General features: G+C 31.6%; 1 long non-coding RNA gene across 1 annotated transcript; it reads right to left on the minus strand.

The window, feature by feature from the left end:
* Positions 1 to 1,956: 1,956 nt before the first annotated feature.
* LOC144283954 (uncharacterized) lies at positions 1,957 to 6,731 on the minus strand. The gene is made up of 3 exons (XR_013352434.1): positions 6,634 to 6,731; positions 3,459 to 3,585; positions 1,957 to 2,049 (listed from the first exon to the last, which is right to left on the minus strand). It is a non-coding gene; the product is annotated as an uncharacterized LOC144283954 (long non-coding RNA).
* Positions 6,732 to 7,224: the final 493 nt, after the last annotated feature.

A 7,224-nucleotide genomic window follows, 5' to 3' on the forward strand; every position in this document is an offset into this window, starting at 1 on the left:
AGACTTCTTCACTGACCATGTGATATAGATAAAACAAAATTTATAAATTAATTTTAAAAAGTAAAAGAAGACTTCTAGCTACACAAGTAGTATTATCATATATTAAAATTTAAACATCAAAGGCAAAAAAGAATATTAACTTAAAATGTATGTACTACAAACATAACCATTAATAGAAATGCATGTGAGTCTTAAATTATTAGATTATGAGGCAGAATGAATGACAGTAGAGAAAAATCTCATTGACTTTCTAAACTGGAATAGCAAAAAGTCTAAAATAGTGTTATAAAGCATTTAGTAAGAATTTTAGCTGAAATTAATACATTATTAAAAATAAAATTAGAAGCACTATGTATTATTTACAAATGTGTTTCTAAAATAACTAAAAATATATACTCAAATATCAGACCAGTATGAAAAAAAAGAAAACCAAAACTGGGGAGAAAATGAGGTTGATATTAATAAAGTTACAGAAGATACATATATTTATAAAATGACAAAACCAATGCTTTTTTACAAATAATTAAAAATATGTAAAATTCTGTATTCTAGAAAAAAATAATTACCTAATTAGATCAAAAGAATGAGAAAAGCAAGTGCATAGAAATTTATTAAAAAGAAGAATGTCAGCAAGATGGAGGCGTATACCAGCCTTAGTCCTACAGAAGCAACGGGACAATTGTTTATAAAAGTAAACATCAAAAAAAAAAAGAAAAAAAGAAAAAAGAAAAATAAATAAAAATAAATTTAAAAATTCAAATAAATAAATAAATAAATAAATAAATAAAGGTAAATATCCCTAGGAGGGCTCAAGTGTCCAATTAAAAACAACAGTTACCCACTGCATTAAATAACAAAGAAAAATCACCTGAAAAGCCAAACAAACAAGTAAACAAAAACCTTGGAATTTGTGTAAGATTTCAGTAGGATGTCCAAGACATCATTCTATCATCAATTACCAGATAGAATGTATACCCTAACATTCACAAGTGTATCACAAATGTACTATATTGAAGTAAATTTGCAAGAAAATTGTTGAAGACATGATTAATATTTTTCAACTATTCTAAAGGGAGACCAGATATATAAAGAAGCATATGATTAGACGAAAGATATTCATTGGATTAATTGTATTTCCAATAAAGCCATGTCTGTTTCCTTGTGTTTGGATCCCTTACCACCCACCTTTCTTTCGTCTCTTGCCTTTTATGAGAGGAACCAGAATATGGGCTACATTTGCACAGCTTACTTATGCAATGATTTCTGGTTGGGTTTAGCCAATGAGAAGTGCTGGCAGGCAAGTGTCTTGCCTTGACTCCCTCCAGCATACTTACCTTAACTTGGCTGTGAACCCTAACTGGACACAGCTCACTTCTCTTCTGTGGCCTGAGGATGGCAAGCTTTACTACTATCATTTTAAAGCACCCACTCTTCTCTAGCTAATCCTTGATATGTAAAAATTCTTCACCACATCTTCTTTTAAGCATGCCATCTGCTTCCTGTTGCAACCCTGACAGATTCAAAGGCAGTTCTCTGTAAATGGATTTATAGCTTTATCAAGATTATAACCTTTTAAATCTTATTAAAATAAATCCCCGGGTGAAAATGTGTTTTGTGTTTTCTTGAAAACATGGTGTTTTTAGAAAATTAGAATTGTAGAGGCAGACTTGCACTATTAAATATTAAACATAAAAAATACAATAATTAAAACAATGTGGTAATAACTTAAATTTTATAAAGATAAAGGCCACAGAATATGCCAGGAAAAAAACCCTAAATATGTCTATGTGTCTTTATCTACCTGGTAGAGAAGAGGAAAAACAAAGAAAGAGATTATAGCATCGTAGTACAACTATTTCCAGATTTTCCCACCATCAATACTTGAGAAAAGTCTTTAATTTGAATCATTACTGTTCAACCAGTGATGGAATAGAAATAAGAAAATACAGAAGCAAATTATAGTATATAATATGATTTTATTTGAAATCCTGAGAAATACAAAGTCTGAGCCTTGGGCATTCACATATGTGAAGAAATCTGCAAAGGAATCTGAGGGAGAAAGAAAACCAGATTTTATATCAGAATTAGTGCAAATATACAACAATGGTAATTGTATAAATAATCTGTAATATATTCAGTTGAGATCATTGTAAACAATTGACAAAAATCAGATTTAGGAAATAATGATAAGTAAAAATAATTTCTGTAATTTAAATAATGAAGTAGATGATACATTAAGTATGCTCTTCATTTTTATTAATCTCTATGTTTGCATATAAATGTATTTTTGTATTATATATGTTAAATTGTAAGATGAAGATAATAGATTAATATATGATGTTTATGTTATGCTTTTCTATATTTTCAGAATTGCCTACAATAAATGCCTATTATTCTTATGATATAATAAATACAACAAAAAGCATAATTCAAAAATAAAACAAAACATTAAATTAATTCACTAAAAATACATTTTCAGAAAAAGCTTTCTAGAACTATCTAGACCAGAGTAAGTTATCAGAAGCCTAGAATAATGAATATTTTGATGCCAACCCTTAGCTAGCATGTAAATGAAAATCATGGACATTGTGTTATGGATGTTTTACAGTGAAATTCAGTTCGAATTATCTTTGTAATTAGATAAGTCATCAGAAAGAGAGGAGGTTTCTTTCTTAGGACCTAACTTATTATAAATGTAATATGAGCAACTGATCCTTCAAGAGAAGTGTACAAGTTTTTGAGAACTTTTTTTATTAAAGTAAAATTTTAGGAATCCTATGAAGTTTGCAGCTTAATTAATTTTTGCAATATAATGATAAATATGTAACCATGATCCAATTTTCCAATATTTCAAAAATAAAACTGTGCCACCACCACAGAGACTTCTATTTTCTATATTTTCAGAATTGCCTACAATAAATATCTATTATTCTTATGATATAATAAATACAACAAAAAGCATAATTCAAAAATAAAACATTAAATTGTCTCAAATGGAAATGCCCCTGAAATAACCATGCATGTTTATGTTTGTGTTTATGGATAAACAAAGTTCATATACATACACATGTATGCATATTAGCATATATATGTCATATATGAATATATACACATTTATATCTTGTTACTTATGATTCTAAATAAGAGGTTATTTTTCTTCTCATTACCATAAAATGCACATTTTAAGGTGCAAAATATTTACTATGGATGAATAAATTTAATTACTAAAAGGGTAGAATAAACACTACCCTTACCTTTTTTTTTTTTTTAATTTTTATTTATTTATGATAGTCACAGAGAGAGAGAGAGAGAGAGAGGCAGAGACATAGGCAGAGGGAGAAGCAGGCTCCATGCACCGGAAGCCCGATGTGGGATTCGATCCCAGGTCTCCAGGATCGCGCCCTGGGCCAAAGGCAGGCGCCAAACCGCTGTGCCACCCAGGGATCCCCTACCCTTACCTTTTATAGATTTTGAGTATTTGACTATTTTAATCTTTACAACCAACGTGTTCAATTGATGGGGCTGATATATTGAACAGGCCAACGAGATGATTCTTCCATATTAGAAGTCCTATGACATCTACGACTGTGCAAGGGAAAGACAAGGGTTTAATTTATTCACCAGACTCTGATTCCACTGCTTCCAATCTTATTGATTATAAAATGAAATGCTAAGTCAGTCACTTCATACTAATAATGAGCGCACTTGAGGAATTCAATCAAATTAGTAGGTTCAGGGAAGTGAGTACAAGCACACATGGTGCACTATAGTTTTCAAAGGTGTTAATGAGTGACAGACTTGCTATCTTTATAGCGTTTGACTTTGAAGAATAGTAGATACAGACAAGTCAAGGCATTAATTATTCTGGCAATGGAACAAAAGTTAATATTAGGATTTGGGTCTTAATTATTGAACTTAAGTAACCTGTATTGTCTTTTCATGCTAAGAAAGTGTAAATAAAATTACACTAAAAAAATATAAGCCTCAAAATTGGAAAATTAGTTAAGTGATTGTAACATTATTGTAATATTGCCGTTACGTAAAAAATAAAGCTTAAAGGAAAACAAGCATACCCAAAAAACATTCATTCAATACTATTAAAAAACATATAAAACTTGACGATATTTTTTCTTAGAAAAAAGAGCTCTGAATTATCACTAGCCTTACCAAATAATCTTAGAAACTATCCATAGCTTTTTTTAAAACTATTTTTAAATTTCTTCAAAATTTATTTTTGGGAATGCATTTATTCACCAAGTAGCAAGACAATGGCTTATGTAGTCATTGCAATGATGAAGCCAGTTCAATGTAAAAGGATTTTTGAAATTGTAATTATTTGAATTTTGGATCATAACAATGGATTTCTTACAATTACATACAAATAATACTCTACAAAATGATACAGATATAACAAGGTCAAGATAAAAGTCAGTATTTTTATACATCAGCAGTTAATTGCTTTTGACTGCAATTTAATCTTATTTCAGTCTTATTGCACTTTGATTAAAATGCATATTTCATATCCATCTTGAATTATATCTTGGACTTAAACATCTACCTGAGTCTTTCTTTTCTATTTAATAGGCCACATGTTAATTAAACACATGTCTATCAATGAGAACACACCTACTCATTTTGAAAGGTGACTTTCTTGACAACATCAGAAAATAAAAGATTCTCATACATGAATATTCAAATCTTACTTGATCATCTTTCTCAATAACTTACTTATCCTGACAATGCCTCCTTTTTTTTTTTTGTAAAATGGAACAATAATAATGATATAGTTGAATGAAATAAAGTAATTCTAGATTGAAGAGAACTATGAATCTTCTGTGTAAAATTATTTCAGGAAAATATACAATAAACTAACATCATGAATAATTCACCACTGATTCCAAAAGAATGTTCCATGTAGGCCTTACTAGTGAGTTCTCTTAATCTAAATAAATGTTATTCATTTTCCATTATTCTTTATTCCATTAACAATTATATCTCAGTCTCCTGAATTCATTACCAGAACATATGTTGTTGAAAAATATTTTATTGATGTATAACTGACATACAGGACTGTGTAAGTTAAACACATAGAGCATAATGATTCAATTTACATACATTATGAAATAATTACAATAAGCTTACTTAACATTCATCATCTCATAGATCTAAAGAAAAAGAGAGAAAAAGACTATTCTTTTCCTTATGACGGGAATTCTTAGGATTTCCCCTCTAACTTTCAAATGTGCCATGCAGTTGGGATAACCGTAGTCATCACGTTGTATATTATATCTCTAGTACATTTTATCTTATAAATTAGTGTATTATTATCTAAGTATGTCTTTACTTTGGTTATTAATTGATATACTTGGCAGCCCCCACATTAGGGGCATAAATATTCATGATTGTTAGGTCCTCTTGTTGGATACACCCTTTAAGTATGATATAGTGTCCCTCTTCATCTCTTACTACAGTCTTTGGGATAAACTTTAGTTTATCTGATATGGGGATTGCTACCCCAGCTTTCTTTTGAGGACCATTTGAATGGTAAATGGTTCTCCTAACTTTCATTTTCAAGCTGGAGATGTCCTTAGGTCTAAAATGAATCTCTTAAAAATAAAATAATAAAATAAATAAAATAAAATAAAATAAAATAGTCTCTTGGAGGTAGCAAATAGATGGGTCTTGCTTTTTTATCCAGTCCGATACCCTGCATCTTTTGATGCGAATATTTAGCCGATTCACATTCAAAGTAACTATTGAAAAATAGGAATTTAGTGTCATCGTAATACCTATTCAGTCCCTGTTTTTGTGGATTATTTCTTTGGGCTTCCTCTTTCTTTTACAGTATCCCCCTTAATATTTCTTGCAGAGCTGGTTTGGGGGTCACATATTCTTTCAGTGTCTGCCTATCTTGGAAGCTCTTTATCTCTCCTTCTATTCTGAATGAGAGCCTTGCTGGATAGAGTATTCTTGGCTGCATGTTCTTCTTATTTAGTGCCCTGAATATATCCTGCCAGCCCTTTCTGGCCTGCCAGTTCCCTGTGGAGAGGTCTGCTGTTAATCTGATATTTCTCCCCATATAAGTTAAGAATCTCTTGTCTTTCACTACTTTAAGGATTTTCTCTTTATCTTTGGAATTTGCAAGTTTCACTATTAAATGTTGAGGTGTTGAATGGTTTTTATTGATTTGGGGGTGTCCTCTATATCTCCTGGATCTGAATGCCTGTTTCCCTCCCCAAATTAGGGAAGTTCTCAGCCATGATTTGTTCAAATATACTTTGTGGCCCTCTCTCCCTCCCAGCATCTTTTGGAACCCCAATTATATGTAGATTCTTCTTTCTCAGGCTATCATTTATTTTCCTTAGCCTTTCCTCATGGTCTCTTGTTTTTCTCTTTTTTTTCCTCAGCTTCTTTCCTTACCATCAACTTGTCTTTTATGTCACTCACTCTTTCTTCCATCTCATTAACCCTAGCAATTAGGGCATCCAGTTTGGATTGCATCTCATTTAATTTATTTCAATTTTGGCCTGATTAAATCTAAATTCTACAGTCATGAAGTCTCTTGAATCTTTTATGCTTTTTTCCAGAGCCACCAGTAGCTTTATAATTGTGCTTCTGAATTGGCTTTCTGACCTTGAATTGGAATCCATATTCTGTAACTCTGTGGAATAGAGTACTATTTCTGATTCTTTCTTTTGTGGTAAATTCCTTCTTCTAGTCATTTTGTTCAGAGTAGCTGTATGAGTGGGCTGAGTCAACAATATCAACCATGACCTAACAAAATTCCACCCTAGATGATTCTGACAAGGTCAGAGACCAGAAAATGAAAAAGATCAGAACAAATGAAACAAAAGGACCACTAAAGTAGAAAACACATTTTAAAACAAACTAGTAATTAATAAAAGGCAAAAAAAACTCCGAGGAAGAAGAAAAAAAACAAGGAAAAATAGTAAAGAGGAAAAAGAAAAAAGGGGGGACCTGGGAGATGGTGGTAGTGAAGAAGTGGGAGTGGAGAGAGAATGTAATCTATCTGAGGGGTCCAGGAGGGTGATCCTCTTGGTTCTGAGTGTATTAAGTTCTGTATGTTAGAGGATGCTCAGTCCCAAATTTATATGAACCAGCAAAACTGGGATCCCTGGATGGCTCAGCAGTTTAGTGCCTGCCTTGGGCCTAGGGCATGGTTCTGGAGTCTCGGGATCAAGTCCCACATCAGGCCCTGTGCAT

Source organism: Canis aureus, chromosome 15 (assembly GCF_053574225.1).
Source record: "Canis aureus isolate CA01 chromosome 15, VMU_Caureus_v.1.0, whole genome shotgun sequence".
Classification (NCBI taxonomy): domain Eukaryota; kingdom Metazoa; phylum Chordata; class Mammalia; order Carnivora; family Canidae; genus Canis; species Canis aureus.